Source organism: Lepisma saccharinum, chromosome 7, assembly GCF_977018435.1.
Source record: "Lepisma saccharinum chromosome 7, izLepSacc3.1, whole genome shotgun sequence".
NCBI classification, from domain to species: Eukaryota; Metazoa; Arthropoda; class Insecta; order Zygentoma; family Lepismatidae; genus Lepisma; species Lepisma saccharinum.
The window spans coordinates 61,403,049-61,424,889 of NC_139235.1; the positions used below are offsets into that span (position 1 = coordinate 61,403,049).

Genomic DNA, 21,841 nt, shown 5'->3' on the forward strand with positions numbered 1-21,841 from the left:
GTGCTAATAGTGAGCTTTCATGCCGAGTAAAAAAAAAATGGTAGTGTTGTTTAACCAAGATATTAAGGGCCGAAATAAGTAAAAATACAGTGGAAACTTGTATTTTAGGCCCTCTTTATTGCCGCATAACAATGGAAAGCAACAATACCCCATAAAACAATTGACTATATACAAGCAAACAGTGTTACACTAACAACATATTTTTAAGAAGTATAGATAGAACCTCAGAATTGCATGTTTAAGGCCAGTGGTGGCGACTGGGTTCCAAAACCTGGGGGTGGGGCGGTGCAATGAAAATTTACTTTCTCTTGGTAGACAAGGCTTACCATTAAGAAGCCATAGTGAGGAGGCAAAAAAATGGGGAGCAACTATCCCTTAAATCGTCGCCACTGTTTAAGGCTGCCATTTTAATTAGAACGTGAAATCGGAACATTTTTTACCACACGACTCCTCTGTTTCCAACCATTAATATCGTGTGCCGGAACCATCTGAGTATGCGTGTTTGCCCATTTCTCAATCAAAACATCTGTGGTATCTGTTGGCAATGGGCAATCCACTCGACAACGCGAGATTCTAACTGTGGGCTGCGAACTGAACGCAGGCAGTTCTCGAACATTTCTATCTGATTCGAACCAGAACACCACTAGTGTGTCTTGTCCTTCCATGCTTGCAGCTCTTATGAAAGCCGAAACCCACCAACTTGTCCATATTCAGGTACTTGCAAGTGTTCAAAATTGTGATTGATTCATTGATCTGCTTTATTTTACTTCGCCTTTTGTGCCACTTTTGGCTAATTTGCGGAGATTGGGATGAGTGATGATATTATGAAATTGATGAATGGACACTCAAAAAACATCCATGTCCAGGCCGGGATTTGAACCCGGTACCCCTGGCCTCGTAGCGCTATGTGATAAGCTCCACTAGGGGCGGCTGTTTAAAGATGCCTATCACAGCTTCCTCAGTCTTGTCATATATCGGTACGAAACAAAGGAAGTTTTCTCGAATATAGCCGGATCGAGAAACAATTAATGCACAGTTCCCAACACATCTAATGTTTCGTCTCCCAATGTGATCAAATGCTTGTCTACAGTGACGTGCCCAAGGGAGGGTTGGTGGGGTCATAACCCCATTTGACAAAGTATTCCTTAAAAAAAAAAGAACGTCAAAGACAGACAAATATGGCAAAATGAGGACTGACCACCAAAAATAGTATTCCTAACCCCTCTCCCTTCCGGAAATTCTGGGGATACCACTCTTTATCTCGGACACATTATTTATAATGAACTCACCAGAAGTTTTTATCATTTCGTATAGGAGACTTAAGTAAGATCGTTCTTCTCGCAGGTTTGTATATGATCCTTTATGGTTTTGTCGCCTGCCTTCGCACCTAACCTTAATAAACACCTAATTTTCCATCCTTGTGACTTGGATCTTCAAGACTTTAGAAGATTGATTGAATTGCTTTATTTTACTTCGCTTTTTGTGCCACTTTTGGCTAATTTGCGAATATGGGGATAAGTGACGATATGATGAAATTGATGAATGGACACTCAAAAACATCCATGCCCAGGCCTGGATTCGAAACCGGAACCCTTGGCGTCGTAGCGCGATGTTGCAACATCCTCCAGTTGGACACCAGTCGTCACAAAGTTAGTCCGCTACTCCATTTGTCGGGAACAGACTCTTAGTAACTCATCAAGGCTTGCTGGGTAACAAGTATAACAAAGCCAATATCTGAAATATCAGTATCTGCTGTAGGTTCACACATGCATATGCATTTTTCTATTATATAAGGTTACAAACCGCATACACGGAATTTGGTCCGGGCACAACTAAATCATCAATCAGAACTTTGTTTTTCAGTTGATTTGTGCAGTTTATTTCTTTCTTAATAAACTGCTCCAATACCCGGTATTGCTGAAATATTAACTTTAGAGAAAGACCCCTTCGATCTCTTCAGCCCTCGACCCGAAATAGCACTACACTGAGGCTCCGGAAGGTCCGCTGTCGTCATTGTCTTCATCTTTGGACCCGAACTGGAACTAGATGTAGACTTCGTTACTTTTCATTTTCAAATCACTAGATCTTATAAAGCCACCAATGGACACTGATCGACTGTATGAGTTGCCACACTTACCTCTGAAGTCTCATTAACCGATTCTATTGTACAGATCAACCGGGAAATGAATATTCTCATATTCTAGAACGTTCAGCAGGAAAACGATTCGTTAATGTAGCCAGTAGTAGTTCGACTGCTTCTCTTATTCAAGAACGTTCTCTCTCGCGCTTTCCAGAGATTAAAAATTACAACGAATCGTCCTACTTGTGACGCTACCTTTGTTGTGCAGCTTTCAAATGCTGACAAGTTTTTCCATAGTGCTCAAGTTCGCTGCGACAACACCGAAAGCGCAAGAAAAGTTTACGTGCAATATTATGAACAACAGGGTTATAAAACATTCTTCGTCTTGCCTTGATAATTATTTCTCTCTTTAAGTCATCGTCCTATTATTCAAGAAGACAAAAACCTATTTTTTTTCTGAAGTAAATTGAAAAATTTCCGATCCTCACCTTGGATACGTGCTATTAACAATAAGAGGGTTATAGAGCATTCTCTGTCTTGTCTCGATAATCATAACTCTCAAATTATGATCACATTATTCAAGAAACTAAAAGCCTCATTTTATCTAGTGTAAACAGAAAATTTTCGGTGGGGGGCTGTGGGGGGCTCGAGCCCCCTTGGATACGTGCCTGATGTCAGATTAAGATCAATGACTTGCCTGTTGTATGCAGTAATACCGATCTCACTTCAAAACCTTTCTACGCTGAATATGACATGGTTTAACAAGTTGAACAAGGGATGCTGGACGGCGTGAGGAAGAAAATGAAGGGGTGATGAGGCACCCTTCCCCACCTCCTGGCGGGCCCCCTGATTCTAAGTAAACCCAAACTCATACACGAAAATAGTTATCGAACTACTAACACCGAAAAAGTTACCAACTGTATATTGCCAAGTTCATAGTTAATGCCAATCTTACATACCTACAAGTTTCTTGCGAACAATTTAATAAGTGTAAAATATCAGCACTATGCCACGAAAATTTGTGTTTCTGTTGTCTCGGCACGGCGAGGTTGTCAGTTTCGGAATGGTGTCCTTCCTTAATCCACAAAGCTGCATACTTTGGGGCAGGGAAGTCTTATGACTGAACCATAAATAACAAATGATTTTTCAATGGTGTCTGTTACATAGTTAAGACATGGAATAATATATCCTTTCAATTCCATTTTTCTTTAAAGGGATAAAAACACTTCTGGCAGGGATAAAAATAATTTTCTTTTGCAGGGGATAAAATTTATTGTGGTGGGGAAATCACCAGCAGCTCCTTCGCTTAATTTGCACACTGCTTAACTCATTTAATTATTAACCTTCCTAAAATACCACTCTTTCTCCCCTCTGTCTTAACACATTCTCCCCGCTCCCGAACTTTCGTTTCATTACTAACATAAAAAGTAAAGTGTTCCCCTGTGCTTTGCACCAAGCTATGAAGGCGTATACGGGGTGTGGAGTTAGGGCCCCACACTTTCTTGATCACGGCCGAATGTGGGGCCCGCCTTTATCTCCCAGAGTATCCTGCACGTACCCACTTTATACGACGCTGGGCGGGCACCAGAGCCGCTTGAAGAGGTGGAAAAAATCCCGGGTCTCTCGCATGGTAGTCAGACGCTAGCTGAGCTACCGCGGTTTTCATTACTAGCAATGCAGATGCAATTCAATTACTAGCAAGTAAGATCTTACAACCAAGTTCGTTTCTAGAACGCCGGAACAATCTTGGTCCACTATATCCATGAGACGTTATCTAGATTTAGCTTCAGTGCCTCGTACATACATATAATTCAAACCGTCAATACATGGACGAAGAGAAAAACGGGGGAACCGAAATTCCGCTGATCTGACGCCCTTGTTTATTTTAAAGGCAGCAGGACACTAAGCACCTACCCCTGAACATATGCGGGTGGAGGTTGGGCGTCTTCAGGAATTTCCCATTTTTCTTTCCTTGTCTGTTTATTACTGAGGGAAAATGCAGGGCTTGAAGCTGAACGCTAGTTGTGGAAGCATTCCCTTTCATCCCGTGCTGCGGCGACCTATTGAAAGATAAATTATTTTCTACAGCACGCTGCATTCTTTATGGAACCAAAACACAATTATAGTCTGCCCCTTCCAAGGTCAAGTGGAAACAACCTGAATTTGTTTTCTAAACATATGAAGTCACGTACGCGGTCAAGAAGACGACGTGGGCGACTCAATGCTTTCCGTATCAAGTTATGTTTATTCCGTACTGAAAGAGACAAACAATATCCAGTCTGTAGGCCACATCGAACCAACGAAAAGCGACGTACAATAACGAAGAAATAACTAATTCCACAAAGAGGATATAGGTATCTCACATATTTAATAATAATAATAATAATAATAATAGTAGGTAAAATGTAAAGTTTCCCGCGCATATAGCACCGTGCATGAGGCAAATTTAGGGGACGTGGGAGCACATATTCTTGATCTCGGCCATTTTGGAGGTGATATGTTCAGCACCACACTCCGGCCGCCCTTACTCCCGAGGATTACCCCAAGGTACTAATTTTTTTGAGTCAGGGTGAGCCTCAAATAATAATAACAATAATAATAAAAATAAACTTCTGTATCTGTATAATAAACGAAACTTTGTATCAAGATACTTTGAGAGTTACTTACAGATATGTACTTAATTTTACATTCATTTTGGAAGACAATGTATGTTTCATAATTCCCGGGTCTCTTTGGTTATTCCTAGAACAAACTTGTTTATGAGATGGGGCCTAGTGTTGTGTAGGCCCCACCAGATCAAAACAAACATTGGAGGAGCAAGGGAGTTTGTGCTTGCTTCATAGCATTGCTAGCGACTTCTGCCCTGTCACGAATTCACAACTCTCATAAACAAATGCGTGTGAAATAATGTGTAACTGTAAAGACAAGAGAAGAATTCGCACGAAACCTAGTGGTGTGAAAAGTTGGGTAAAGTAAGGTTGAACCCGCATTATTTTATTTTTTAAGAAATAAACTTGAAATGAAAGTGAGGAAACAACAACACGAACAACAAAAAGAGAGGTTAGGCAGAAATATTGATCTGCTTTCCTGATGATACATACCACATTTCATTTAGCATAACAGAGGGCTTCCAGCCATTGGATGTAACCGTCACTTGAACCTTACATCCATGCATATACCTACCTATATGTATGTATGTATGTATGTAAATATATTTATGCATATTCACTACTTACCCATTTTTGACATTTGCAACGCTCTGTAGAAATTAAATATTCAGAGCTTAATCATCGAAACCCAACAAACAATAGATGTACAATTTGCCAGTAAGAAATTTTCTTTTCAGTGCATAGGTGGGGAGGTGGGGGGAGCGGGAACAAAATAGAAAACTTACAACTCTGCTAAGATGGTAATTACTGTAAATTTAGAGCTTTTAGGCAGATTTTTTTTACAGTCGCTGTATACCTTTGAGGACTAGAGTGATAATTCATTTGAGTAAAATTGGGTCAAGGCCTTCGATAAGGCGGGAGGAAAATGGATTTTCGCTATTTTGCGCGATTACAAAATGCTGTAAGTTGAGAGATGTTTAGTTTTTCTTTCGGCGAAGTGACGAACTTGATTGATTGATTAATTTGGTGTTTTAAGTCCACTAAGGCTAATCGGGACTGGACCTACAGTTTCAAGTGGGATCCAAACCATTATGTGCCTCTACTGGGTAGAAGTGGCGAACTTGTTTCAACAAGTTAAACTTACTCTAACCTCTGGCGCGCAACTACTCTAACCTCTGGCGATATCTTGAATTGTACAAACATTGCCACAACAACAAAAACAGTGCTTTAATGTCGCACAAATATCTACACATTCAGTTGCTTGCTATAAGCGAGTGGTGTCAAAGCTACTATTTTAAACAGTGGATCTACAAGCTGATGATCGATTTGCTGACTGGATTGGTTTTCGTAGACACACCCGCATAATGTCGTTCGAATCTGTGCTTCAGGACAACTCAGGGCATTATTAAATGCCTCGATACCCATGGAGAACATGATAAGCTGCAACCCTAGCTCCAACTTGTTCCAACACAAATCTAGAACATATTTTAAAAACGAAGATTAATTGCTTCACAATGAAACTACTCGTTACGACCCTGTTGATTACAATTTTACAACTTTGTTCACTACAATGATAACAAACAATTGAGGATTTGAGGAATACAAGGGTGGAGGAGCGGCACCTCACGGTCGTACACATGCTTGACACATGCGTACATGAACATACCTTAGCCTACAAGAAAAATTGTCCTTGCAAGAAAAATTGTCATTTTACCAACTTTTACCTCAAGTATGCATTTTGTATGCGATATTTAATGGGAATAAAATTTGACTATTCCTAAAAAAAATATTTCGGTCCCCCCTTTTTCTTCTATCTTTCTCGGCGACACTGTAATGCTGACAGACGCTCTTTGATATTTTCAAAATAAAAGGTTTCCTCTATTCGGAGGAACGTTGTTGTCCATACCTTACTTTCTTCTGTTTTGTTATTTTACGTCCTTTTTTTACCTCTCCAGGTTAATCACAATACAATGAGGATGAAGGATGAATTGATGAGATAGATGACGGAACAGACACATATCGATTACCCAAGATTCGAACCTAGAACCTAGGATCAGTGTGTGAAAGTGCAACCCCCCTCTTTGAAAGGTTAGCCCCCAGTCCCTGGTTTCTATCCGGCCCTCTGGATTACTTCCTGCTTTAATCCTTCAAACCCTCCTTTCACCTCACCCTGGGTGCAAAGCGAGCAGATTATATTTGAGCCGGAAATACGAAAATGGGGTTTCACATAACAATTTATATTTTTAGTCCCTGGTTCGTTACGCATGTACATGAAGTGAATAAACAACTGGTTTAAAATGGACAGTACTGTAGTTCTTAGAGTTAATTCAGCAAATCATAACATTTCTAGTAGTGTCTCCTCGATGGCGCAGTGGTAGCGTCGTCGCCTTGCAATCAAGGGGTCCCGGGTTCGATACCCGTTGGAGGTACATAGTGGTTCGGATCCAACTTTAAACTGTAGGTCCAGTCCCGATTAGCCTTACTGTGCATAAAGTGGACTTAAAACACAAAATCAACAAGAACAGCAACAACATTTCTAGTAGGATTATATTGTTTATTATACGTTGTTATATATATATCTCTGCAAAATTATCTCTGCGGGCCTACCCTCAGCTGAAATGATATTCCGTTCATTACAAATGCGTTTCCTTACGCCTTTACTCTTTCTTTTGGGCATCAACTATTCAATACGGAAATATCCAAATATTCAAAACTTTTCTAAAGGGTACTTGGGACAGCAAACAGGGGTTGGCTTACACCAAATGCTACACTCTTATAATAGTCTAGCCACCAAAAGTGGACTAAACTCGAGGAGATATTCCTCGTCGTCGAAAGATGGGGAAACACTGTTTTCTATAAAAGTCCAATTGGCTTTTTTAGTCTGGGTAAACGTCCGTGGACGTGGACCACGTAGCGTTGGAAAATTCCACTGTAACGGTCTTTGGAAAGACAAACCCCCCACTGGAGTGATAAAGAAATCTAATATCCAGCAAAGCACAATCCAATGAGCACATACACTTACATCCAGTAATAACATATAAGTACGCACATGGAAAACATATTACTTAACCCTACACCTTGTAGCTGGCCAGCATTAATTAACATATTTTCAAAACCAGTAATGGTCAATCCGACCATTACAAGTGCTCTGAGATTTTTCTTGGCTATGACAATTATGTTACAAAGATTTCATGCAAAATATACAAATAACAAGTATGTACAGGAGACAAGCAAGTTGCTTGAACCAACAGAGGGTTTCGTACCAAAGCAACAAAATGCAAGGGATACAATACCTGGATCTTCTTTGCAATCTTCAAAACAGCATGCACTGCACGTGAACGGTGCAACTAGACTATAGAAAAAAACGATCCTTTCCGAGAGTCACCCAATCTACAGGCAACTGAGCTGCTTATTGCGTCGCCCCGGTGTGGAAGGTCACACTTGCTTCTTAATGTTCGTTTCAAACGACACTTGTTTCTTGTTTACTTATTCTTCTGAAATCTGCTTTTGCCTGAATCTTCCTTAATGCATCAAAATATCTGCTTTCGAAAGTTTTAATGAGCACGTTTTAAGAACATCTCAACGACCAAAGTCAAGAATTAGTAAAACTTTTGACTGTCTTCTAATCACCGCAAATTAGCAAATATATTTCCATCAATGGATTGTAAATTGATTATGTACGAGTTACATGTAAATATATTTTGTAAACTTCAAGTTAGTATATTTCATTGATTGATTGATTGATTTGGTTTATTTTACTTCGAATTTCTGCCACTTTTGGATAGTCGCGAAGATGAAGATGAGTGATGATTTGACGAAATTGATTAAGTGATACTCAGAAAGCATACTCATGCCCCTGGCGCTGACCACTCCGACGGTTAGTGTATTTAATTTTACATAGAACTTTAAATATTATTTTTCTTCCATGTGCAGCAAGTTGTACCACAGTTATGTTCGGAATTTGGCAACTTCGACATTACCGTTAACGAAACAAATAGTTGATGAAGGTACGATGAATAAAAGCGAACTATAAAGATCCCATTTTATGTATTTTCCGTCCATAATTATAATACATGAATAAAGTTAACCCACAGTTTTAAATTTTCACATGCAAATTTGCTTCATTATTCGGGCTGGTTGATTAGAGGATAACAGCAGTGTACGTAAAAAGCATCAAGCATAGCGTTATGGACCTCAGGTTGAAATTCTAAGTAAAGCATGCATGTGCGAAAATCCCTCCACTTATTTCATGAGTTCATGATTCATGCTTATGTCACGTCGTAGATATGTAAAAAGAAATTAGAGAGGTGTTTACAGTGTAACTGCGAATGGTCTATGCTATGTGTACTAATCAGAAAGTAGTATATCCATAGTTGAACTCACATTGACAGACAAACAATTTTATCGACATGTCAATTATTCCATAAATCTAGACTTAAGACTACATTCAATCCAATTTGCAATTATTTCTGAGCAATCGACAGGTATATGTTGTCAAATTGTTTACCCTCACTTACAAACAGAACATTTTGCTGAGAGAAGTTGCCATAGGCATAACTTGGTGGAGGCAAGGGCGGGCAACCGCGCCCCCCTCCAAAATCATGTGTTGAGTGAAAGAGAGGTATATTCCACACATAAAATGTCAGAGACAGAAAATAGTTCAGAACTCAATGTGCTGTCAGGAATGTGTGAATTGGTTTGAGTTTCTGTTTTAAGTCCACTTTATGCACAGTAAGGCTAATCGGGACTGGACCTACAGTTTAAAGTGGAATCCGAACCACTTGTGCCTCCACCGGGTATCGAACCCGGGACCCCTTGATTGGAAGGCAATGACGCTACCACTGCGCCATGGGGGAAGCCCCAGGAATGTGTGAATATAAGAACACTGATCATGAGTTTCAACCCAGAACTTTCTTGTGTGTGAGGAACAACATTTACGAGAACATTTTCCAAATTTGAAATGAAATGTTCAAAACATTTCATTTAAAACCTCCATGAGTTCAGGATGCTGTGAGCATTCTTTCTTGCCCTCGAAGGTTCAGGACCAATACACTGTATACTCAAAGCTACTGGGCATTAAATACTTCGCCTTATTGCTGTTTTGTATATTTAACAAACGAATGATATTAATAGGTCCAAAATGATAAATGAATTTTACTCGGACGCAACTCGTCAAGGAAGGAAACTGAAGCTTCATTAGATTTTTGATTGATTGATCGATTGATTAGGTGTTTTAAGTCCACTTTATGCACAGTAAGGCTAATCGGGACTTGACCTAAAGTCTAAAGTATGATCCGAACCATTCTGTACCTCCACCGGGTATCGAACCCGGGACCCCTTGATTACAAGGCGACGACGCTACGCTACCACTGCGTCATCGGGGAGGCCTGAAACTTCATTAAAACTAGAAGCTTCACTCATACTTGTGTGCTATATGTGGTATGTGGCGGATCGGATTTATATGCTATATAAAGATCGAAATATGCTATGCATAAAAACACCTTCGAAATTGTATTATGGTCTATTTAGTATGTTTATGACCTCACGGATACTCTTGGGGATGCCACGTCTCACATGATTCCAAATACTGAAGGAATTCCCTTCTAAAGCCCACATTTATTGCGTGGCTGGATACCATCATTTTTCAACATAGATAGCGCAAAACTATTGCATTTCTATCACTTGTATTTGAAGAATAGATATCGTTTACAGAGGAGGAATTGATGAGTTGCTGTGCTCATTTATAGTTTTCTTCTGCAATAATAGAACCATTATGCACTAGAGGTATTAACTGCTCAACATGAGTGACAAAACTTGCTGCAAACAAATTGTAAAATTTACACGCTAGAAAATAGTTTAACTATACTGTGCTAGATGAAACTAAATTCATGCAAACAACCTCACACCGTACTGCATACTTTGCACACCATGGTACAGAGTTTTCAAAGGCCTGAAACCCAAAGCACATGACCAGTTTTCTTGAAATATATTATTATTTAATGAGGATACAGGGGTAAAAAATGATGATAAATAATTCAGAATCACCCCTTCCCCTCTCCAGGTACACTTTGGACTCATCGTATATACATGCTTGAGCTCTGATTCTTGTTCTTTAAAAAATGGCAGAAATGCAAAGAGCGAACTATCGCGCCCTCTCACAGAAAAGACTACTAAATTTAGAAAGAGAACTATATTGGTTAAATGTCCAATTTATAAAGTAGGTATTGTCAAGGTTTTCAGGGCTTTGCAAATACTGTGTGGTCCTTACGGCATGGAGGAAGTCCTGCTCTTCACGGCCACCGGAAATCACATGAAACCGTGGAAGATTTATGCGTGTGAAAAATTCCATACAAGTCGATATTTCTGTGCTGGGACGTACACAGTGGATAGCAGAAAGTCAACGAATCTGAAAAGTTTCATGCATGCTGTGTGACGTATAAATTATCTTGTTAAGTTGTTGTTCTAACCTCACTTTACGCACTAATAGGATAATCGGGACTGGACCTACAGTTTAAAGTGGGATCCGAATCACTATGGGCCTCCACCAGGTATCGAACCTCGGTTCCTTGAATACAGTTTAAAGAATATTGACAACAATTGTATTTGTAAATTCCCACGTGAATAACCAGATGCTACTTTAAATATCAAAAATATTAAATTGAATACTTAAATGCGAACAGTTTGCTATATATTAAATAATTCTGGCATCAGCGAATGTGCATGATCATCATCTATTCACTGTTGAAACAGTTTGACCTTAACTCCTTCAATATAAAAATTTCTAACATGTACTATTTGAAACAAGTATTTTCAGGTGGGGAAGGCCACCTTAAAACAAGCCCCCAAGGACTAATATTTGCAACCAGAAAGAAGAATGCTCTTTTATCTCCTAAGTTTAAATTAAGTATAACAACAAAAGTTTGCTGTGTGTTTAAAATTTCTATTCGGCTTGTTAATTTTCCAATACATAATTAATGGTTTCAAAAGTTTAATTAAAAATTGATTTTATATTAATATAACTTTTTAATTTTACAAATACAGTAGTTATAGGATGAAAAAAAATTCGATCCTGCCTCCCCCCCCCCCAAGCTAGGTCCCAAGTTACGCCCATGGAAGTTGCTATTTAACATATCTATCAGATTACACGTTAGTAGCTTTAATTGAGTCCAAGATATTTAAGTATAAGAATATTTTCATTGTTGACTTTCGATTCATTGCCTCCCATAAACAGACGGATACTCGCATCCAGATACTTTATACAGCTCCTTGCTAGTATTTGATAGGTCTACCTATCTACGCTTCTATTTTATGGTTTTTGACTATCTATCCAATTATTTCGTGAATGACTACAACAATTAAATGAAAGACTCAATGGAGATTTTTAATAACGCGTCCGGTTGGTTTGACAAATTTCAATTTATAGCTCGAACCGTTTTGATCACGTCACCACTTTAAAATTCAGGGTGATTCGAAAGTCGAAAGAGAAACACCCATATAATTTCTACAGATATTATAAACCGTGACTGCAATCACGTGCAGTATGTAGGAGTCTATGTGTCCATACCTTACTTTCTTCTTTTGTTTTGTTATTCTACGATATTTTTCTACCTCTCTAGGTTAATCGCAACACAATGAGAATGAAAGTGGATAGAAAGTTTTTCTTCTTATTTTTCAAATTGGAATAGGCAAATTACATCCAATTCATGTAAAATTTTCTGAAAAATTGAATGGTGAAATCCGGTTTTAAGATATCTGTATTACTTTCGAAGTTACGGGGTGTCAAAAAGTACCGACGTATAAACAGGCAAAAACATGAAACCACCCAATTTCATCACAACGCATAACGTTAAACCAATAATATCATTACCATTGTGTCTTGGACTAAAGAGTGCAACAAGAATACCCGCTCCAACTTCAAATCCGCTTATTTTTTAATTCGAAAGGGGATCATGTGTCATACCGAAATAACGTGAAATTTTCTGAAATATCACATTTTGAAATCCTTTTTAAGGGATTTTTATTCGTTTTTGAGTGTCTGCATAATATAATATTACGTACTTAATAATGGTTCTCCTGAACTCGAAAACTGTCAAAGATGTTTGATGTGTTACTTACCCCTATTCTCATTTGAAAAAAAGTTAGATCAAATATGGCGAATCCAATATGGCGTACGGGGTATCTAACATGCCGCAGAGATGAAGCACTTTATCTCCTAATACCGCATATGGCTACATTAATGGTCCATGTTTCAACTCAAGCAGAAAATGTAAATTTTCAATAAAACTTAAAAAAAAGCGAACTTCCAGTCTTTATATCGAAAATTAACAGACTATAACTGGGTAAATCTATGCGATATTGAGGATGTCAATACACTAACTAATACGTTTTATGATATTTTGTATAATATTTTGAATGACTGCGTACCACTGAAACGCATCAAGGTACCTAAATATCCTGTGTGGTTGAATGGTGACATTATTAGGAAAATAATGTCAAAATTATATCATTACAAAAAGTGGGGAAAAGGTCATTGCAACGCAGAGTATCATGAAGGGAAATACAAGAATCTTAGGAAAGAGCGTACATCCGTGAGACGGAGGAAACATAGGGATAGATGTAAATAATGTATGGACTTATATTAGAAATAAAAAGAGGGATTCAAGTAGTGATACTTTTGAATACAACAATGAAATCTTACACAATGGACATGATATTGTAAATGCATTTACTACCTACTTTCTATCGGTGTACAAAGATGCTTCACAGTACTCTATAGTTGAATCAGATAAGTGCGAAACCGGAGTGCTTTCCCAACTCGATATATCGTATATCGAATTGAACGATATCGAGGAAGCAATTAAAATGTTGAAAGCCAAAAAAGCAGTGAGGATGGACATCATTCCTCCCTATGTGGTCAAGGGGTGCGCTGAACCGCAAATAAAACCATTGAGTATAATATTCAATAACATTTTAGAACATCACAACTTCCCATCAAAATGGAAAATCACTAAAGTTAATCCCTTCCCAAAAAAAAGGCAAATGCAAAGAACGTTGATTGCTTTAGGCCAGTGTAAATTCTCTCAGTTTTTTTGCAAAGTGTTTGAACACATACTGTACGACAGAATAATGGCCAACGTACGACCGGCTATATCTACCATGCAACATGGTTTTATATCGCGGAGGTCGACAATCCCAAACCTTGCCGAATTTGCACATTTTGTAGCTTATGAATTAGACGAAACGAAACAGGTATCTATGCTGACCTGGCCAAGGCGGTCGATTCGGTAAATGATAACATTTTACTTCAGGAACTATCGTATTTTAATATATTTCTGAAAACGTAATTATGCTGCTAAAATCTTACCTCATGGACCGAAAGCAATTTGTCAATTATAGAGGATACATATCTCGGGAATACCCTACGCCTTCTGGGGGGCCACAGGGATCCAATTTGGGCCCACTCATTTTCTTACTCTTTATTAATGACCTCCCGAAAATTATTACGAAATCACGTTGACTTATATTTGCTGACGATGTAAAAATATTTAGAACAATTTGCTCTGACGAAGACAGCCTAGACTTGCAGGCAGACGTAAATAGATTACTACAATGGAGCGAAAATAATAGACTTTCATTTAATCTTGATACATGTCAGGTAATGTCTATAACAAACGCTGAAATAAAAAGAAACTTCCAGTGTCAGATGGGAGGAAAACAAATAGCTAAGGTCACTAAATTCACGGATCTTGGTATCACGTATGACGCAAATCTATCTTTTAAAGAGCATATGCATCATATCGTTAACCAAGCATATAAGAAATTAGGATTGATAAAAATATGTGGGGAAGATCTAGAAAGTACATCAATATTAATAATTTTTGTATGTCTCCCAAGTACGGTCACTCGTAGAATATGCATCGGTAATATGGCAGCCCTTGGACAAAAAAAACATATGAGGGAGATAGAAATGATTCAGTCCAAGTTCTTGAGGTTCATAAAGTATAGAGAAGACAAAGTATATCCTAAATTCAATCCGTACTCTGAGCTTGTATCGCAGTTTAACATTGAAAGAATTGAAGAAAAGTTTAATCTTAATTTGATGAGCACGTTATATAAAATTGCAAATAACAAAATATACTCTATGGGGTTAGTATCTGCATTACAATATCATGTACCTCAAATGAGAAGCAGACCGAAACCCGGTTTGTTTCATGTACCAAAATCTAAAACAAATTAAAAATATATCTCCGATGTGGAAAATGGGTAAAACTTATAATGAAGTAGTAGCAAATGATCCGAGCGTTGATATAAACAGTCTGTCATTTCAATCATTCAAAAGAGTCCTACTGGCTCATTGGAGAAAGGGGTGAGAGGTTCGTCTGTATAGGAATTAGTGAAACAATTTATGTTATGCACAGATATATGTAATGCATATATATAATGCACAAAATGTATGTATGTCTCAATGGAACAATGTTCTGTGGCATCATTTGTTAAATAAATAAATAAATATAAATATATGGCTGGTTTCCGACTTTTGGATTGGATTGGAGATAATTTATACAGGGATTGTTTAGAATTTTGTTTGTCGTTCTCGTAAATTGTGTTTATTTTTGCGGATGTAGCGTCAACAGATTCTGTGATATGGATGTCTCACCTCGCATTGACTCTTGTCCCTCACGGCCAAACAGACGGACGGTCCGATAGAGATGTGTTTACCTACTGTCTGTTAGGTCTATCAGATTTTTTAATTTGTAGCTTTGAGACACTGATCGTTCATACGGGCTGATGGACTTGGAGAGAAACACTTTACACATTCGCTAATCAGTTTCCTAAAAGGAATATAAAAGAATCCAAAAATATAATATAAAAACAATATGGCAATAAATATCGTGTTTAGTAACGTTACAGAAAATCATGACAAATAAAGTGGGATATTACACAGCCTTTACCCAGTCAGAACTATATTTTTTAATATATATTAAACATAGCTTGTTTATTGTGATAAATGTGAGATAAAAGGTAAAGTTCCCCGTGCAGATAGCACCTTGCCATAAAGGCACATTTAGGGGATATAGGTATAGGACCCCTCATATTCTCGAACTCGATCTCGGGCATTTGGAGGTGATGTGATCAGCAGCACGCTGCCGCCGCCTTTACCCCTCAGGGTTGGCCCCAGTTAGCAATAGATTTGAAACTGTGTGAGCCCAGACCCGCTTTATGCGGGACAAGGCCGGAAAAAATTCTGAAAGTATATCATGCCCCACCCGGAAATCGAACCCTGGTCACCCGCTTGGCAGTTAGACGTCCTGAGGAAAATAACTGCCATTAATTTTTTATCACATCATTCGTAGCATATATTTTGTAATATCAACTTTATAATAAAAGATGTATGTATTTCGACGTTCACAAGATGGGACGTTTGACTTCCAATATACCTACGTACATCACACGATGCAGTTCAAAGTGATTCCAGCGAAGGAACTCAAGGTCGAAATGGAGCAGTGGACATGCTGTGAGCAACTTCCACAAATGTTCTCTGGGGCTGCTGTGTTTTTATCAACAACGAAACACAAGACATTAGGTTCCAAGCATGTGTGTGGGTATCACGAATCGAGGCATTGCAATCTGAACTTCTAACCTGTCACGTTTCTCCTTTCCTTCTCAAGTCACAAGGCAGCTGATTCTGATATGCTTACGTCACGGGGAACGACCTACGTTTTTTTATTCAAGTCTGCTGAAAGGTTTTTGGAAACTATGAATTAAGTTAATGAGAAGCGGAAAATTGAAGGATCGTTTTTGTGATTGGGTGCTTGTTTATTTACTCATCATTGCTTATATGCACAATTAGCTGAATTGGTTGATTGATTGATTTGGTGTTTTAAGTCAACTTTATGAACAGTTACGCTAATCGGGACTGGATCTACAGTTTATCCCTTGTCTCTCTTTCTCTCTCTCTCTCTCTCTCTCTCTCTCTCTTCTTTTTCTTTCTTTTCTCTTCTCTTTCTTTCATTGAGAGAGAGAGAGAGAGAGAGAGAGAGAGAGAGAGAGAGAGAGAGAGAGAGAGAGAGAAGTAAAGTGGGATCCGAACCACTATGTGCCAGGGACCCCATGATGACAAGGCGACGACTCTGCCACTGCGCCATCGAGGAGGCCTCAAAATTAACTGAACAGCGACGAGAGGATAACGGTGTATAAAAAGTGAAAATAAAGGGCAGGGAATAAAGCGTCAGCGGCACTATCTCAGCAGTCGCCTGAATAGACTCAACAAGACGACGAGAACTCTTTAGGCTGTCGTGAGATGTGAAGCAGTGACCATCCAAATGTAAATATACGTATATCCTTTACCGAGAAAAATGAAAAACGTAATACAACTGATAGCGAGTGGTTGAAGCTGCAATCAAGGTTCCCCGGGACAGATTCCACATTAAACTGTAATTCCAAACACGGTTAAAAATATATGCTAACTAACTTACTCTATTTTATTTACACATACACTGAGGAATTTACGTAGGGGCTTCGCCGATAGAACGTTGATCTTGTAAATATAGGTTCCAGGATTTGATTTATTTTGGGGTCACGTTTCAAGTTGTCCTTGTCGCGCTTTGAATTTGTAGCTCCAGTTCGGTCAGATCGGGCGTAAAGTGGACGCAAACTTCCGCTCGATTCGGTCAAAAATAATATGAAATACTGGGAAAATACATCTGCAAGAGTGAAAAAGCAGCATTAGGCTTCTTACTAATTTTCTGGAAGCGCCATTGAATTCATGGCAGAAATAGACGTTATTTAATTTCGTTCACATTAAGATGATCCGATTTTATGAAGTTATTTATCTAAATTTAATTTTCCTTCGATTTCTTCCACACTTTTACGTCAACCATAAAACTTTACGTTATTTTACAGAATGAAATATTCAATGTTTGTTTCGTATGCTCAGATTATAGTATAAAAATTTGGAGCTTAACTCATGGGGGGGGGGGGGGGGTTGAGCAGAATATTTTCTTTTTTGCAGCTCATAGAAATATCATCCAGGACTATTTTCATAAATAAGTGTTACATTTGCAAAATCATAAAATTACTGATTACTGTAGTCCTCGGGTTTCAGGAGGTTAACAAAAGTACCATTATCTCGTGAATCTCCATAAACAAAAAAAAATTGGGAGCAAGTGTCTCCTTTGCCCCTGCTAAGTTATGGTTGCTGCGCATAAATGCGTCGCTGAAAACCCATAACAGTTTGAAGAACCAAGGATTCCTTCCTGGTAGGCCGCAACAATGATGAATAAATTGAAACGGGACGGTGCAGGGTACAGGTATCTGGATAACTTAGTGGTAGCAACTGTCGTCTTTGACTGTGTCTAAGTCATCGAGCAACTTGGCAACAATATTAAACGTACAATGGCATTGTTACATTCAAAAAGGCATATGTGAAAAAATATAAATTCTATTCACATTTTTACATCACATAAATTGGTATTGATTTTTTGATTGATTTAATTTATTTGACTTCGCGTTTTGTGCCTCTACGCTAATTTGCGAAGATGGGGATGAGTGATGAAATGATGAAATTGATGAATGAACATTCACAAACAACCAAGCCCGACCGGGATTCGAACCTGGGACCCTTGGCGTCGCAGCGCGATGTGCTAACCACTCGGCCACAGGGTCGGGCAAAAAAATTGGTATTGAATTTAATTGATAGTATTTATGTGCAGAAAATGTTCTGAGAAGGTTCAAATTCGATAGCCCCCTTAAACACACCAGTACCTTCAACAAAACGATTTTTCTAGAATTGGTCTAATTACTTTTGGGACAGAACTTGCATAATATATAGGCTGTGTCCTAGAGAACAGTAAGTTTACAGTCAAGAAACAAAGAACAAAATAGGTATTTACGTTGTTCTTCCCTCGTTTTTTAGTCTGTGGTTTTACTCCCTACACATCGCAGTAATTAAGTACCAAAAGAAGTTTCTTCACTTCAACTGAATCTTAATCTTTTCTCGCTATCGAGGTTGAATCAAAGAGAAATAAGTGGGAAAAATAACTGAACAACATGTATTTACCCGTGATAGGGCCTCTCTAACTTTACACTTTTAACGGACGTCTTGTTAGCTTATGACTTCCTTCTGACACTAACACTAACATTAAGGCACACGACACACAATATAACCTATCCTAACAAAACATTACAAAACCAATTACACACTTATGTGATTTTGTATCTGTATTCATAAATATTATTAATGGTGAACACTAACACGCATTTACCTTCTACTATTATTAACGTTTATTTTAATCTTACTTATCCCCTAGTAGAATGCTGTAAAATCAACGTTGTTCAGGAAAACCGAACAAATTTTGTTCTTCATGCCAATGTCGCAGTGAGTTACTGTAAACAAAAAAATAAGGAAAATAAAGGATGAACCAAAAAGGGAATCCGTAAAAGAAAAATCGCGGAACTCACGCCCTGAGTTAATTTTAAGGTACCAGGGCATAAGAAAATACCTCTGAAGTATGGTGTTCCCCTCTTTTTCCTTCTGATAATTCTAAACCCCTCAAAATACTCGATCATCTGTAAAAGTAAAGGTTGAGCAATGTTCCGCAACCTTCTTGTCCTCGCAGAATACCATAAATTATCCAGTATTGAACACGGCACATCTAAAAAACATACATTACGGCACTGTTGATATAAATTAAAACTTTAGGAATGAGTTACAATATAATCAGTTAAAAATACTACTACTACTACTACTACTAATAATAATAATAATACAATTCACTGCACTCATAGGTACATTTGGTATTATTATTATTATTATTATTATTATTATTATTATTGAAACGATTCATGCAGCTGATTATATGGATCCGAAACGCCTGTAGAGATTATGTATGTGTAATAACAAACTGACCCTTGCCATCAAGGGGCGTCTTATTTAAGTCATGACAATGACAGAGCGAAAAATACAAACATAAGAAAACAAATTTGTAAAGGAAAAAAATAAAGTGCTTCCCTGTGCATTGCACCATGCCATGGAGGAGTAAAGTGGGTGTGCAGTTTGGACCCTACACTTTCTTGATCACGGTCGAAGGTGGGGGTGAAGTGATCAGCACCACGTCCATGGCCACCTTCTTTCGCCAAAAGTTATCTCCAGGTACCCACTTTATACGACGCTGGGTGGGCGCCAGAACCACTTGAACAGGTGGAAAATATACTGGTTCTCCCCCGCTGGGGATCGAACCCGGATCTCTCGCATGGTAGTCAGATTAAATAATTTACATTCAATTTGTTACTACAAGAAAAGTTCGCAGCACACCCGTGACCTTGTGGAGGGACACCGGTTGCGAAACATAGATTAAGATAGAGGGCAATGGCGCCAAATAATAAGAATTAAAAGTATTTCAGAAATCGAATTCCAGAAAGCTGCGGGGTAAAAAGTGACCTTCAGCCAGACACTGTCTCAACCTCTCCTGACGAGCGCCGATACACCTTGAATATCTTGGCCTTTGACCGGGAGGTGATTCTCCGGTACCCACAAGGTCTACTCGGAAAGAAATCGTGTGTATGCGCTCCCCTCTCACCGCACCACCGCCCGAAACTTCCCCCCTTACTCCACTTCCCCCCGGGTACCGACAAGGGCGATAAAACCAGAGCGTGTGGGTGTGTAACGCGGACGCGATTTTTCTGCCACCTGGTGTGGAAAATAGTAAGCTCATCCCACACGTTGCATTGAAATTTGCCACCCTGTGGGGACACGTGAAAAACAAATTTTCCCAAGTAAGGATGCTATCCATCAGGTTCTTCCATGTACTTCCTATTAGGTAATTTCATTATCGTTCCTCAAAAATTCAAGGGCAGTGATCCGAGGCTTCTAAATGTATTTTCGTAACGATTTCCTTATGGGGACCGGATTTTGGTCCCCACAAGTCGGTGTGGTCCCCATAAGGTGGATTCACAACTGACGAGTGTCCCCATAAGGTAGCATCTGCAAAAGCACACACACACACACACACACACACACACGCATATACAAAGTATACAAAGCGTACTGCTGAACCCAACTGATATTTTTTATTAAGTAAAGAGTTTTGATTTGAAACCCAAGAAATTTTATATAATAAACCAACAACAAAAATACCAAAGCCAAACATATTTACACACTAAGTATACACACTAAGTATTCAAAGCACACTGCTGAACCCAACTGATATTTTTTATTAAGCATAGAATTTTGATTTGAACCCCAAGAAATTTTATATAATAAACCAACAACAAAAATACCAAAGCCAAACATATTTACACACTAAGTATATACACTAGGTATACAAAGCATACTGCTGAACCCAACTGATATTTTTTATTAAGCATAGAATTTTGATTTGAACCCCAAGAAATTTTATATAATAAACCAACAACAAAAATACCAAAGCCAAACATATTTACACACTAAGTATACACACTAAGTATACAAAGCACACTGCTGAACCCAACTGATATTTTTTATTAAGCATAGAATTTCGATTTGAACCCCAAGAAATTTTATATAATAAACCAACAACAAAAATGCCAAATCAAAAATATTGTAATCAATGCAATAAGAATATATCCAGCCCCAATTGGGCTAAGCATCAAAAGAATTGTAATCCAGACAAATGCAGAACACCCACAAAAATATGCCCTAAATGCCATAGAAAATATAGCATGGAATATTTCACATATAAACATATAGATACTTGTTCTCCACAGTCATAAACATTGCCCCCACAACCATCTACATCTGGTCTGAAAATGAAGTTTGAAACACCTGTTAATGCTAGACCGGCAAAGCAGCCACGCTATGAACCCATCCATAGCAGTTTTGCTGGCCAACTTAGGGATTACCGGTTTGTATCAGAGCAAAAATGTGGTAATAAGAATTTTTTGAACAGTATAAATCCTGATGTGCAGGCAATTCTAAATGCACAAAATGGCTCTTATAAGCTGTCCCTCAAATTGTTTACACAATATAAGAAACCAAATGGCACAAAATTTACACAGCCCCACATAACAGAAACTGTAGCTATATATTCAAATACAAATTCAGACAAAATAATAAGCAGTTTGATAGATCAATTGAATATTAAACACTCTGAATTTGCAGCAAAAGAGTCAGGAT

The 21,841-nt window shown here is 38.4% G+C and overlaps 1 non-coding gene across 1 annotated transcript; it reads right to left on the reverse strand.

The window, feature by feature from the left end:
* Positions 1-9,473: 9,473 nt before the first annotated feature.
* TRNAG-UCC (transfer RNA glycine (anticodon UCC)) lies at positions 9,474-9,548 on the reverse strand. The gene has a single exon. It is a non-coding gene; the product is annotated as a tRNA-Gly (tRNA).
* Between the last annotated feature and the right edge of the window lie 12,293 nt (positions 9,549-21,841).